The sequence below is a fragment of the Haliotis asinina genome, chromosome 4 (assembly GCF_037392515.1).
Source record: "Haliotis asinina isolate JCU_RB_2024 chromosome 4, JCU_Hal_asi_v2, whole genome shotgun sequence".
In the NCBI taxonomy this organism is placed as follows: domain Eukaryota; kingdom Metazoa; phylum Mollusca; class Gastropoda; order Lepetellida; family Haliotidae; genus Haliotis; species Haliotis asinina.
Window position 1 is genome coordinate 48,099,258 of NC_090283.1, and position 16,667 is coordinate 48,115,924.

At 40.2% G+C, this 16,667-nt stretch overlaps 1 pseudogene; it reads right to left on the minus strand.

The window, feature by feature from the left end:
• Positions 1 to 340: 340 nt before the first annotated feature.
• On the minus strand, positions 341 to 11,227 carry LOC137280978 (high affinity choline transporter 1-like; annotated as a pseudogene).
• Positions 11,228 to 16,667: the final 5,440 nt, after the last annotated feature.

The following is a 16,667-nucleotide window of genomic DNA, read 5'->3' on the forward strand; positions in this document are numbered from 1 at the left end:
TTTGTTGAGTTTATTTATATACAGCAGCATAAGAAACGTAAAATAAAATCTTATAAAAATAAGTCTTCTATTTAAAACCTTGACCAAAACATAGTAGTGTTTCTCTTGTTGTTCAGCATATGTCAACGCAGGATGTATATAGTTATCAATCAGTCAAATGACTACAAGTACAAAACGAAAAAAAACATTTTAGTAGATTGGACCTGAATTATCAATACAATGTAGAAATCCAGCTGGAGGTGAGTTCGTAACACCAAAATGCTCAATGAACGCCATGAAACTCTACCAGTACCGATGCCCTGTCACTGTTTCCTTATGGCAAAACAGCAGTTATACTGGTTCAACTGGGCAATCTCTCAGACATGTGAACATTGTCAAGCTCAAGGCAATTTTTGTCTGTATATTTCAATGTTATGTCAGCAGATTCTGATTTCAGAGCGCCAAGAAAATCATACTTAGGGTGAAGGATTTCCCTCTCGAACAAGAACTTCATCATGTAAGAAATGATGAGCAACCCAAGAAACGATACAACAAAGGCGAATGTCCTGAATAGAAACAGTTGTTCCGGCACGTCATAGGCATAAAATGGGTAGAATATAAATGGAGGGAGATCCAGAAAGCTTTCACCAGCGCCGATCCTCAAAACAGTGCCAAGAGCAAATCCCACAATTCCGCCGTATCCGTTTGTTGCTGGGAGGAAGAGTGCGCATGTCAGCTGAGGTAACACGATGACGAACACTATATCCGCAGCTAAGACAAACAGTCCCCACACTGTCCTAACCAAGATGGACAGTACGGTGGCTATTATTCCGATCATCAAGATTGATGTTCTTTGTATCCACATCAGCTCTTGTTCTGATGCCTGAAATAAATGGGAACACGGAGGAGTTAAATAGTTACCAGTTGGTGTAAATTTCCTCCGCGTCCAGCAATATTCCAGCTCTAAGGTGACGGTCTGTAACTAATCGAGTGGGGACCAGATAATTCAGTGATCAACACAATGAGCATCAATCTACGCAAATGGGTTACGATGACATGCGTCAACCAAGTCCGACAACCCCACATCGTCAGTCGCCTTTCACGACAAACATGGGTTACTGAAGATCAGTTCCAACCAGCATTTTCTCTGGTTTAAAGACTTGTAAATACTTTTGTACTTACTGATGGTTTCAATACACCTGGTCTGTTTATGATGCGATTGTACTGTTCGCTATATCAATTGAAAGGTTTCGTTCAAATATCTGTTCAAATATGTCCTTGGTTCTTTGAAGACATGCCAAACAACACACTGGGCGCTGACGCCACAAGTTTGAATATTAGTATTCTAACGATGTATTATTCGATAATCATACTCAAGAAACTATACATGTTACAATTCAAGGAATAGAAAACTAGACAAGATGTCCATATTGTAATTTTTGCTTGGTAGTCATTCGACGAATGATAGTTTTAGGAAATACGCCACCCACTAAACATGGCCAGTTACAACTGACAATGAATTCCATGAGTTTTCCCATCTGAGAAACATTGTCCTGATCGTCGTCCCCTAGACGTTGTGGGTGAACATGGAGCTGGACCCGAGGATGGAGCTGTCCATGGAAGACATGACTGCCGCTGAGATCGCTCCAAGACCTTTTCAAAACACATTAACACAAAAAAACACCGCACAGAGTGACTATAGTTTCATGCCGCACAGCAATATTCCAGTTATATGGCGGCGGCCTGTAAATAATCAAGCCTGGACCAGACAATCCAGTGATCACCAGCATAAGCATCGATCATAAGGAACCGATGACAACGATGTGTCAACCAAGTCAGCGAGGCTGAGCACTCGATCCCGTTAGTCGCCTCTTACGATATCCTATAAATTCTGATTAGTCATTGAGTAATACCTTAAAACAGCTTACAGGCCAGGAACAACTAAGTATTGGTCGTTTCTAAACGACACACCGATGTTGCTGTTCTAGTTAAGAGATCACAACACACAATTAAATCTTTAGCCATCTTAGAACTGAAACAAGTTAGCTACCAACAAGATACACGTTATAGACTTTCGGAAACGTTTCAAACCATTTAGCTGTGGGATCTGCTTTGTAATTATGTTCTTATTGTAAAACACTCCCCTCCCCTAGCAAACACATACACACCCGCTCATACACTGTACAGTACTATACATGCTGTACGTACCATGGCAAGGGCAAGGTCGACCCAAGCTACAGCATGTCGGCCATCTAGGGAACCAAGCCACGTGTCTGACGTAGTGCTGACGTCACCCACACGCTCGTCCGTCACCACGAATGGAATTCCAAGCACCTGCAATATCATTAAAATAATCTATGGATATCAGCTTTTTTATTCTGAGGATCATAACCCTTTGTAGTAGATGAATGATTACACTTTCTTTAAATAACAATATTCTGGAACCAAAACACTCCATTGTTGTAGTAAACATCTAAAGGCGGTGGTGATATGCTGATTTGAGAACTCTGAGTAAGTGAGTATGGTCCTACGTCTCTCTTAACAATGCTCCAACAATATCACGACGGAGGACAAGAGAAATGGGCTTCACTCATTGTTCCCATGTGGGAAATCAAACCCTTCTCTTCGGCGTGACGAGCGAACCGTTTAACGCTACGCTACCCCACAGTCCCGTGGGCAATGATACATTGGACAGTCTTTCTTATGAAAATGAATTATCCATACCAGACCGATGGTGATCAGAATTAGTTGTGCTATATCAGTATATGCAACTGATATCATCTGACCAATCATCGTGTAGATAACAGTGATACTAGCGGACACGACAATGGCCGTCTCAACGTTGACAGCGAGTATTATACTCAGGCTGGTGCCTGTAACAGAAAACAAATGAGTAATATCAGAATATGTTTGATGCATGTTTAAAGAACATTTATGCGACATATATCAAAGCGTTTATTTATGTTGTCCACAAACAGGGATAAACCAAACGAAGGACACAAAGTGAATCACGAACAATGTGCAAGTTCAATAAAATATTTTATTGATTCAAATCTGTTGCTAGTATGTACTACAGTGGGCAAGAAATACCTTAAAGGTTGCCATTTTAGTCTTAATAATATAACTGATAACTGTCTGTGCGTCACGGGCGTCTGACCCTACATGTTGGGTGCACACAGAGCACACAGCACACAGAGAATTTTACCCAAATCTCGTACACATGTTCCCTTCGGTATACACTTTAATAGAATTTTACCAAGTGCATTGAGGATAGACGCTGTCCAGAAGACGTCTCCGCAGAGGGAAGCCCAATACACGAGGCACGTGACCACACGGCCATAACACTCCTCGATTGGCTGTAGCATTGTGACGTACTTCCTTTCACGCATGCGCCCTGCATATATTATGCCTCCTTGGAATCGAAAATGCAGGGAATATTACTATATCTATATAGCAGTTTGGAAGAAAATCAAGATAATTTTGAACATCAGTTAAGCATTATAAAAAGCAAAGAGTGAGTGAGTGAGTGAGTGAGTTATCATTTAACGTCACGTCGGCAATATTGCAGCCATATTGTGACGAGAACATACGTGACATAAAAAGGAATATATAGGCATATTATGAAGAACCTGTCGACGAAGGACAGTAAAACCACTAGACTATCACAGTTGGTATTTAAAACTAGCGTAGAACCTTAAAAGCTAATATTATCACTATTTGGACAGTACAATATAAAAACAGGCCATAGATCGCCAACAACCAAAGGTAGATCACCATACTAGGGACCATGGGGACTTACAGTACCTCAGCTACCTGCATGGTTCCTAGTTGGATTTACACCATCCCCTCAGCTGCTGGCGACTGTATCCAAGATTAGCCACAATTTAAAATTACACATATTCTACGACTAAAAAAGTGAAAGATTAAATCTGACTTCAACTGTTTGGGACTTACGTACCCTCTCAGGAGGACAATAATTTTACGGTACTTCAACCCCCTTCGAGGATACAGCCACTAACAATCTAAGTTGCTAATTCAACTTCCAGTCATAAAATATTTATCTATTTACAAGTCATTTAACAGGTCTAATTCCTATAAAAATGCAATGATTAAATGATAACTAACATTACTAAAAAGATCCTTCATAGTTCTTGATTTAAAAAAGTTATCCCTTGTGATGGAATATTCAGCACAGTCAAGCAAGACATGCTTGACTGTGATTCTTTCATCACAAGGGATACAAAACGGAGGATCTTCACCTTTAAGCAAATATTCATGTGTGTATCGTGTGTGGCCAATACGACATCGTCGCATGATAACCTCCTCAAATCTGGACTGACAACCCAAGTAGGTGTAACCAATGTACGGTTTTATTTCATGTAATTTGTTGATACCTACTTGAGTGTCCCACCTCTTCTGCATCAGATCACGGATGTAAGACCTAATGATAGCTTTATAGTCAGTGTATGGAATAGGAAGTGGCGTCACAGATTTGTTGAGTGCTGCTTTAGCAGCAAGGTCTGCCATTGTATTACCAGAAATGCCAACGTGGCTGGGTAACCAACAAAAAACGATATTGGCCAGTAGCAAGATTATTATACAATTCAATAATATCAATTAAAAGTGGATGTTTACAAGAAATATTTTTAATAGCCTGAAGGTAAGAAAGAGAGTCGGAATAGATTATATACTGTTTATGTTTAGGGTGTCTTTGAATATATTTAAGAGCTGTCAATATGGCGTTAGCTTCTGCTGTAAAAATAGAACTATTATCTGGTAATCTAGAAGATATTGTTCTGGATCCAATGACAGTGGCACAAACCACTGCGCCACCATCCTTGGACCCATCTGTAAATAAGGATTTATAATTGCTATATCTATGTTTCAATTGATTAAATTCTTGTTTATATTGTAATGCATTTGTTTCTGATTTTTTAAATGTAGTTAATGTTAGGTCGACTTGTGGCCTAACCAATTGCCAAGGAGGAGAAGAAAGAAGACGGGAGGGAGCTATATGATCCAGCTCAATGCCGGCAGCAGAAATAAGTGGTTGTATTCTTAAACCAAGAGGCGGAACAAGTGAAGATTTCTTATTGTATAAATCCTCATAGAGAGGATTGAAGACACAGTCATATGCAGGGTTTGACTCATGGGAACATAGTTTTGTGACATACTGTAAAGCTAATTTTACACGTCGCTGCTCAAGAGATGGCTCATCAGCCTCAACATAAAGGCTGTCAACAGGTGGAGTTCTGAATGATCCAAGACAAAGTCTTAGACCTTGGTGGTGGACAGAATCTAAAAGTTTTAGGTTGCTTTTGCAGGCTCCGCCATAAACGATGGAGCCATAATCAAGTTTAGACCGTATCAATGATCTATATAAGTGAAGGAGGGTAGTCTGATCCCCTCCCCACTTTGAGTTTGAAACAACCTTTAACAAATCCAGTGCTTTCAGGCATTTAGCTTTAAGAGATTTAATATGAGGCAAGAAGGTTAAGTGAGAATCAAATATTAGACCCAGGAATTTTGCCTCCTTTACGACTTTGATAGGAGTGCCATTTAGATATAGTTCAGGGTCCTTATGCGGTTTATATTTCCTACAAAAGTGTACACAATTAGTTTTCGACTTTGAGAATTTGAAACCATTCTCAAGACACCATTTATTTATTTTATTTAAACACAATTGCAGTTGTCGTTCAATAGTATGCATATTTTTACCACGACAGGAAATATTAAAATCATCCACAAAAAGTGATCCATCAATCGAATCATTTAAAACCTTGGATAAACTGTTGATTTTAATACTAAATAAAGTGACGGACAAAATACTGCCTTGTGGGACACCCTGATCCTGATTGTAATGATCAGACAGGGTTGAACCCACTCGGACTTGAAATTGCCTGTCTTTTAAAAACTCTGATATAAAAAGAGGCAAACGGCCTCTCAAACCAAACTCATGTAAATCCTTCAAAATGCCATGCTTCCAGGTTGTATCATAAGCTTTCTCAAGATCAAAGAAAATTGATACAGCATGTTGTTTATTGACCATAGCATTTTTAACGAAGGATTCCAAACGGACCAAATGATCAATGGTACTACGATTTTTCCTGAAACCACATTGAATATTTATGATTACACGATGCCATTTAGAAAGTGGTCAAATGCAACATATGTCATATTTGGGATTTCACTTTCTTAGTAAAGTACAAATTCTAGTACTTTTTTCGGTTGAGTCCCATCCGGGATTCGAACCCGCACCCTCAGAGTCAGGCACCTAATCGCCAGCACACAAAGAAGTCGCGGTGGCTGAGCGGGCTAGGCGGCTGACTTTGTGTGCTGGCGATTAGGTGCCTGACTCTGAGGATGCGGGTTCGAATCCCGGATGGGACTCAACCGAAAAAAGTACTAGAATTTGTACTTTACTAAGAAAGTGAAATCCCAAATATGACATATGTTGCACATTGAATATTTGTTATTAGGTTATTGGTTTCAAGATACCAAACCAATCTGTTATTCACCATACGCTCCATGGTTTTGCAGACACAGGTAGTAAGCGATATCGGTCTGTAATTTGATGGATCTGTATGATCCTTACCAGGTTTTGGTATTGGAACTACAATGGCATTACGCCATGAACGAGGAAATTCTCCAGACGTCCATATTTTGTCAAATATATCTAAAAGTGTCAATAGGCATGGTTCCGGTAAGTGTTTCAGTAGCTGGTAATGGATATTATCATCACCCGCTGCTGTGTCATGAGCTTGCTCAAGAGCTGTATGTAGCTCATTTAAGGAAAACACTTCATTGTAATCTTCACCATTATTTGATTCAAAATTAAGGTTTTTCTTTTCCTGTAACGTCTGGTATCTCTGAAATTCAGGAACATAATTTTCTGATGAAGAATTTTTGGCAAGCGTTTCGCCAAGTTTATTGGCAATTTGAGATGTGTCAGTAATCAACCTATCACCATCTTTAAGATGGTGAACAGCAGATTTCGAACCTTTGCCTTTTATTCTCTGAACCATGTTCCATACCTTGGACACTGGTGTGCGTGAATTAATCCTGGAGACATAGTTCCTCCAGGACTGCCGTTTGTTTTGTTTGAACGTACGACGTGCCTTCGCATTTAGTACTTTAAACTTATTTAAGTTATGGACAGTTGGATGATTTCGAAAATAATTCTCTGCTCTTTTCCTCGCCTTTCTAGCCTGTTTACAGTCTGTGTTAAACCACGGCTTCCGTACATGTGGATTTGTAGAGGATTGTGGTATGCATACTGCAGCTATCTCATTTAAAACGTCAGAAAAACGCTGAATTTTATCACGTATTTGACTGAAACATGAAGGTTGGAGTTTAGATGAGCACAATGTTTTAAATAAGGACCAATCTGCCTTAGAAAAATTCCATTTTGTGTAAGATGGAGCTTCAGATGGGGAAATTTCTGATAAAATAGTTGGAAAGTGGTCACTTCCACAGAGGTCATTGTGGACTGTCCAATCAAATTCATGAAGTAGATTAGAGTCTGCAAGAGACAAATCTAGAGAAGAGTAGGTGCCAGTTGCAGGATGCAGATATGTATTTGAGTCATCATTGTATATACAGAGTTCATTATTGGATATAAAATCTTCCAGTATTTTACCTTTACTGTTTGTATTTGTACCACCCCAGAGTGGGCTGTGGCCATTCAAATCACTCATTATAAGGCACGGTTTCGGAAGTTGATCATAGAGAGATTGTAGATCAGATAGTTGGAGTGCTGAAGAAGGCGGAATATACAAAGAGCATAATGTAAGTGCAACGTGAAGAGTAAGTCGCACTGCAACGGCTTGGAGATTAGTTGTAAGAGTTACAGGGCTATGAATAACGTCTTGTTTGACAAGTATTGACGATCCCCCAGAGGCTCTGTCACCCGGAGGTGAAAAATAATGATACGCATCATATTGACGTAACTTAAAAATATCTGTTTGTTTCAGATGTGTTTCCTGCAGACATATTGCTCGTGGTGCAAAATCTTGGACCAATAGCTGCAATTCATTAAAATTGGTTCTTACCCCTCTACAATTCCACTGCACTATATTTGGTGAATGATGCATCACTTTGGTGCATTTATTGGTGATCTACCACGCCTTGATCTAGAAGGCGATAAACTCCCTGTCCGGTGATGGATAAGTTCAGACGTATCCATATCTTCGAAGGACCCAAACTTATTAAAAAGCTGAATCTCATCTTTTGAACCCTTTGCGACTCTATCGCTTTGGTTGATTCTGGTAAGTTTTTGGTTTCCTTTCACAGTTTGTGCGACTTGATGTCCAGGTACAGCTTTTGACTGACACGAATCTGATTTGGATTTGGAATGAACATTTCGACCAGAGGACTTTCTATCATCTAGCTGAGTCTTTGGACTTGCGGAGTCCTGTGACAAAGGCATAGGCTGAGGCTGAGATGGCGTCATGGCTGCAGTCTGAGTAGCAGAGTCTCCTCGTGGTAATAATTCTTGATTTGTGATGGGTTCAGGAGAATTAGATTTTATCCATGTCAGCTCTGTCTGACATTCAACTGAGAGTGTGGTCGTGGGTTATTAACAGAAGCGTAAGAGTCATTTGGGTAAACAGAGGGAACAGGCTTCTTAGCTTCAGCATAGCTGACATTTTGAGAATGTTGTATTTTATTGACTTCCATTTCCCTCTTCCATATCGGACAATCTTTTGATGAGGAGGAATGCTTTCCTGAACAGTTGACACATTTTTTAAAGTTATTTGTACAGTCTTCTGTAACATGAGATTGCTCCCCACAATGAGCACAAGTAATACGGTTGGAGCAAGAATTTATCCCATGACCAAAATTCTGGCATTTAAAGCACCTCAGTGGATTTGGTATATACACTTCAACTGGAAGATTGCAATACCCAGCTTTGATTGACTTTGGTACCGTTGGAGAGACAAATGACAATAAATATGTGTTTGTGAGAACTACTTCAGAATTGTGACGCTTCGTAAAACGTTTCACGTGCGTGACACCTTGATCTTTCAGTTCAACCATGATGTCAAGCTCCGTCGTGTCCTCTAAAAGATGATCTCGATCCCTGACAATGCCTTTACTTGAATTCAGTGTACGATGGGTTGACACTAAAACAGGGCATCCGGCCAACGTATCAACTGACAGCAGGTTGGTTGCTTGTTGTCGTTTACTACATTCTATGAGTAACGACCCAGATCTCTGTCTCCTGATATTTTTCACGTCTCCTGCAATACCATACACTGCTTTGGAAACAGCAAACGGATTGAGTTTAATTGGTTTTTTATCCACAGATTCTATCACTAGAAATCTCGGCCAATAGTCTACCTGTTTCAATGGTCGATAACTGTCATTTGTGCTTGGGTCATTATCAAGCTGACGTTTTTTTCTCAGGGGGGTTTCAGGTTCCATGTTAATGTATATAAGATTCATCATCCCAGCTCCCCACCCACCACCGAGTATCATAAAGACAATGCTATCTACAAGTGGATCTCCGACCTGCAGCACCAAGGATACTGGGATGATATACTCCAGCAGAAGGATTAAACAAGTAATCAGTCTACCAGATTGGCCCATGAGCCATCGCCTTCTGGCACCAGCATCTAGGCAAATTTTATCAAATTTGAAAATTCATATATCATACAATATATACTTAAAACCAATTATGTCAACATTGTGTCCAAGCCAAATAGTTATTGAGCAACGAAATATAGTGCTCAGGGCTCGGCATGACCAGCCGATTGGTTGAACCGGGCCCATTCAACCACCCGTCTAGGTGAAGTAAGGGTCAAAGGGGTGTGTTAGGCAAAGGGAGCACGATTACAGGCCCCCAGCGCCCTCAACCCCCAGACTCACGTCCTCCACCGACACAGGGCCGCAACCCACGGCAAACGGGTTGGTGGACCAAATATGCCCCCGGGTCCACAACAGGGGTGTTGGCGAGCTCTTGGCGTTACCCAGCACCCACCACGAGGAGGTGGCTCGCCACGGGTGCCTAAAAAGCAAAGACAATAAGCGAGTGGTTTCATTGCTCATATAGACTTTGGGGCAACATGACACACCCTTTTACACAGTATATGTTATGAACATTGCCGTACTATAGTTTATCTAGATATCTATATTGTGGTTGTGTATTTGGTTTGTATATATAAGTGACAGTGTTATAGTTCCTCGAGTATCTGATCCGAATAGTGAGTGTTACAACCCGGAGAAAAGACTGTTTCCGTGTTACACCCAACTCGCTGGATCGACTAAACACACTAAGGGCACTGAGTGAGTGAGTGTTTGAGTGAGTGAGTGAGTGAGCGAGCGAGTGTTTTAAACCACTATTCTAACCAACCGCCCCAGGACAATACACAAGTAACTACTGCAGAGTCAACCCACCCATAACGAGAGCCACAAAGATAGCCATGGGGGAATCGTCGAAGCAAGGCCACCAGTAGCTATAGACTCTGCTGTCCCATTTATAAAACCTCCACCAACAGTAGTAGCTGAAAACACAATTGTCATTCTTTAAAATGTCTAATATGACGATTTGACCTCATAATCATTGAATTTTACACGCCACTCCTTATGAAAGAGGAATGCATTTTTTCTATACGCATATAGAAAGTATTTGGCATCTCTACAATTTAAAGCACATATTGTAACAAAAGGATACATATTTAAAAGCATATTAAATTTAACATATGTTATGTCTGGGCTTACGCTTTCTTAATATAGTACACATTTTAGTACTTTTTGAGTTGAGTTCCATGTGGGATTCAAATCCGCATCCTTAGAGTCAGGCAGCTTATCGCCAGCACACAAAGTCAGCCGTCTAACCCGCTCAGTCATCGCGACTCTGAGGGTACGGGTTCGAATCTGGATGGGACTCAACTCAAAAGACGTACTACATTTTGTACTTTGTTCAGAAAGCGCAATCCCAGGTATGGTATAGTTGACTACTTTTTAAATGACATTGTTGAATCATTATTAAATAGGTCAGACATAAAACAAGAACACGTCGACACCCGGCATACCAAAACGAACCCCAGTGACTCATAAGATATACCTCCTCACCTATCATGGTGAATATGCCAACGACCCCATAAAGTTGACGACCAGAAACGGACGCCATTTCAGATTTATTCTCCTCCTCTAATTTTACACATCTGGCTGCAATGATTCCGACCACCAAAACGATGACGTAGAACACAATCAGCACGACAAGACCAGCTACGTTGATCTCCATCTTGAATGTACCGAGCTGAAATGTAAATGTATGCCAAGAGTATCGTCAGTGAGGTGATGTGGTGCAACAACATCAAAATGAGAGATTAACATACACACAAAACTAATATTGCTGAAGAAGTACATCTTTTTCAAAAAGTGTCGGTAAATATAATTTACACCACTAAATTTCTCAAAATGTTCAGCTGCAGTTTCTACACCATTTCGGGATCGCGTGGCAATACATTATGGCAGTAGAGAGTTAGGGTTAGGGAAGCTGTGAAATGATTTGCACTTGAAAGTTCACATTACATGTTTGCGCAGTTACATTGACTATAGTACTGAACGTCAGTACATTGTTCATTTTGTATTACCAATGTGTATTTCTGATTACGGCTATGAAGTTGAAAAAAACACAGATTACACTAGAAACTAACCTCTTCACCTACGAGCTCACCCTGTCCTGTGTGGAAGTTGTAACAAGAGGGATGAAATGAGGCAGTGTTAACCTATGCGACTATAGAGCCATGTGTTCTGTTTATCTTCGAGTGTATGTGTGACAGTAGATAGATGTAATCTGGATAGTTGGGAGTCACGGTCCTACGCTCCCTCCCTCTTTGATTTAACGACCCTCGACGGACCAGGTCAGAGTCAAGCCTGAGCTAACATCCCATCGGATCATGTGGAATAATTAACAATTTGAAGACAATCGAGTAGGATCCACTGTCCTCCCAACGAAGATACAATTCTCTACACGGGAACCGTTATGTAAACAAACACAGGTGTGTGGAACTGAACATCCTAGGGTGCGTGGCCCTATCTGTATGAACACGTTAGGTTCATGCAACCTAGTTACGTTATCTATTTACATTGAAATGTCGAAGTGACAATACACAGCCTTTTTAAGATCGCATACAATCATAACGAAATGAGGTAACCGGGATTGTATGAATTAAAAAGTACATACCTGAATCCTTGTGCGCATTTTCGCACATAACATTCTCGATATGAAAGTACGACTCTTCTTTCGACGTTTTGGTAAGGGACGAATCTACAAATTGTTGAGTTGACTTTTACGTCTCATTGGTATAATTTAAGCCACACAGCGACGAGACCAAGCCTGCATACACAAGAAGTAGAATCTACATGACCAATGGGCGACATGCATGTTTTTGTCATCTGTAATAATTTATGTTAAAATCTCAAAGTTAGATGTTTAAAGGCTCCCGATGCACTAGGGTAAATTTCAAAATTCTGGGATTACCATTTCTCATTAAAGTGCAGATCTCTTGTTCTTTTGGTGGTTGACTCCCATCCTTGATTCAAATCTACTCTTAAAGTAATGCACCTAATATTCGGAACACAAAGTCACCAATCAAAGCCACGCCGCGACAGCTTGTAAACAAACCCCATTCACTACAACGTACCGCAAAGCATATGTAAGGATTGACGTGTAGAAGACATAGATAATCTTCCAGTTAATTGCAGTCACCATGTTATAAACCCCATAACTCACTTTCAAGGGGTCACTGGAGAAAAGTTGCTCGTCGTGAAATTGCGTTGCAAGAGGACAAGAGTAGTGATAAATCCCAGACCTGCCTGCTCGTACGTACCTGTCCTAGCTCCCCTTGTATGTAGTTGTATCTGGGACCTGTTTGTTCAAATGAGCGAACCTACTGGTTATACGATGTTTTGTTGACAACACTTCACGCCGTATGGGTGCGACAATACATGCGGCAACAATACCACCGCCTGAGGTTTAACAAAATGTCTGAGTGAGGGTCCTGAGGATAAAAGTGAAAGAGAGCGTTCCCTGGTTTTGAGCCTCAATTTCTTGCCGTGACAGAGCGGCGCGCGACTTCTTCCTTCATCTGCCCTACCCTGCTTTTGCATTGTGACAGACATCGAAAGGTTCAAAGGTTCGTCCACTCTGTGTATACAAGCATACGATTATGATCGTATGATTATGATTATGCACTTGACAAACACAAAGGGTCAGGGTGACGCAGATGACGCTCCCGTTTCATGCATCAGCTCAGCATATGTTTTTGGTGGTCCTCATGTTGTCATCGTAGCCCGGTGACGAGAGCTGCTGCCTGTAGTAACACAATATCTTTTAATTAACTAGTCCTCAACAGCCATTATATGTACACTTGTGTATAATCTGGCCGTAAAGCAGCAAGACAATCCTAAGACCGATTAACTTCAGCAGTCCCTTTTCCGACAACAGGAAGTTAAATCGATCTCCCCAGTTCCACACAAAATGCGACCAGCATAAACTTTGTTGTTGTCACATTCAGCATAAAGAGTCAACATTTTGATTTTTTTAAAAAAGTGATTACTGGATAAATGAACATTTCATCGACACAAATTTTGGTGGGGAAGTATCAGGGATGAGCACGCTTTCTTTTGTCCTGATAGCTAACTACATCAACGCAATTACAAAGACAGTGTGAAATGGAGTGACGGATCAAATCACTCCGATATCAGTACTATACAAACGACATTAATGTATACTTCATAAGGTGAGTAGTCATGACATTGTAAGGGAGCAAAGGTGTAGAATTGTATATTCTAAATGATTACTCAGTCAAAAAACGTGTGTTGAACTTTACAAAAAAAACCAAAACGCCAATTTTGTGCAACCGCGTTTCACATGATCTTCACGTGAACATGGCATATAACATTTACACTATAAAGTGTCTGTATGTTGCCGTACATTTAATAATTAAAATTGAACTAAAAAGTTGTACTGATACTGTTGACATTGGCCACAGAGGAAAGATGATTTAGGCCCGGAACTGTACATTCACAGTACTCATTTCAAGGACCAGACCCAACTGTTTTAACCGATGTAATTTCAGCAGCATCAAGGCAGGTCAAAACTGTGATTTTCAGACCTACAAAGTTAACCAGGGAAACGACCAAAACACGAAATTAATACACTGATGTTAATATGCGTATATTCCACCACATACAGTCTGGCGCCTGACCTTGACGGCTGTTGATGGCTATATCAATGTCACAAAGCATCAAGAAACCCTAGAGGATAATTTGTGACCAGCTATCGCCCGGTATTCTGTTGTTTAACGCCGAATTCAGCAATATTTCAGCTATATGCCGGCGGTCTGTAAATAATCAAGTCTGGACCAGACAATCCCGTGATCATCAGAACCCGATCCCGTTAGTCGCCTCCCATGTTAAGTATTGGTTACTTAAGACCAGTTCCATCGGGGATCTTCACGGGTCGAAATATTGGGAATTAACTAGACCATTGCTGACAAAATAATATGCACGAATTCATTAACTTTTCAACAAAAATTTGAAGGCGATTATATGTATCTTTGAAAAAAACTTGAACTGAGTAATAACGTTTTATTGATGCGTGTTTGTGTTTAATGGCGGATTTTATTTTATAACTGATTGAACAAATTTGATTGTACCTGGTTCTACCCTTGAAGTAGAGTATTGCCTGTATGTGATATTAAGTAAATTTATATCTGTTCTCACCACGAATATGTGTCGTGTTAATACTCAGCAACATTAACCAACATCTGAGTGAGTGAGTGAGAACATTTAAATGAAATGTATGCATGTAGTAAAACCTGAAAGCGTTTACTGGGAATAAAGAGCAACTGGGATGATTAATGATGATTGATAATACCCTGCTGGCTGCAAATGAATGCACAAATATGCAGAGAGAGAGAGAGAGAGAGAGAGAGAGAGAGAGAGAGAGAGAGAGAGAGAAGAGAGAGAGAGAGAGATAGAACAGGGAATAGAATAAATTGTCCCATTTTTCTTATTTTCTCTTCATCGTCTGTTTCCTCCTTTTCTTCATCATTTGCATTTTATCAATCTTGTAAATCCAATATCCCCTACCTTTGTAAATATACACATTACTAAAAAACAACAACAAAAAAAACAACAACAAAAAACTGGGATGATTAAGCACTGTTTAATACCATTAACAACGTAACTAGACTCCTTCGATGTCATCGGATTCGGGGATAAGCCATCCGATGGTTCAAGGGAGGTTATTATGCTTCCCTTTACAACATCGTGCATTTACATGGAATACCCCATTCAAAACTCAACATTCGAAACGTTGTCGGCATGAAATCTTTGATATCTGCCGAAATAAATACTAATATATACAATTTAACAGCAAACGACACGTACGTACTTGAAGAGAATACCAACGGGCACTTGCTCTGCGAAACCTGACCATGAAAGCACAAATATTGTTGAGTGTTTTTCTGGTTGAGAAATTGATCTCTGGTGTCATAGATAGGGACCATCTGCGAATTGCCGAATCTCTATTTTGATAGTCCTTTGGCAGTATATCATGTCGTACTTAAAGAACATGGAATGGTTTCCAGCATGTTACGTTTTGTTAACGTGCTTAAAGAGTTTTGTTAGCTTCTGGGCAAAATATGAAATACGTTCCCATCAGCATAATCAAGCTCAAATATAGTGATACTCGTGACAGAGACCAAGCTCATTATTTATTGTTTTTAGAAACGTTAATGCTATTAACTTCGAGACGAGATCAAACAGAATTCCAGTAAAACGGTTTGTTTTAAACACTATCAGTTATTGATTTCATTGAAAGCATGAAGCACAAAAGGTCATTCTGGTATTACTACTTATGTCACACGCTGAGTGACAGTACCCTGGTTCCCATACATGTTTTGGTAAATAGTATGCTGTGTCGTATTGTTTTGTTTCGAAAACAACCCCCCAAGATATTCAACTTGGCTTCGTTTCCTTCCTTAAACTATTTTTCGTCTTTAATTGTTTATGTTGAAACATCTGAGCTCCCGACTTAAAGGTAGTGTCGAATGATAAATAATTCGGAGACAAACAAACACCTCAACTGCCCAACATTGAACACCATATAGCTGATGCAAATATAGATTTGTCTGCAATTGCTGATTTCAAATTGAAGGGCCACCGTGTCAGTCAATACCTCCTGACGTCAATTTGGAATTAAGCAAACTGGAAAGACTGATACAATCCCAATCATATGAACAAGCCTTCCCTGAAATTCTGTGTGAATATGTCGATGACACGAGGATGTACACCCACGGAACAAAGAACGGAGACATCTTGTCGGCTCCAGCTGTCACTCAGGGTGATACTCTAGCCAAGAACATTGTCTCTAACAAAGAACGGAGACATCTTGTCGGCTCCAGCTGTCACTCAGGGTGATACTCTAGCCCTGCTATAACCAGATGGAAGTTATATTGTTTATGACAGGGGTTAGGGTTATCCTAATAGGTATTATATCAAGAACATTGTCTCTAACAAAGAACAAAAGACTTCTTTATTCAAATGTGGAGTAAGGCCACGGTTTTATTCATTGAATACAACTTACAAGGTAGCGAGAGTGTCGCGCAACACCTACAGTCTGGGCTAGGCCTAAACTATGTACAGACTACCGTCTTTACAGCATAGGGCAG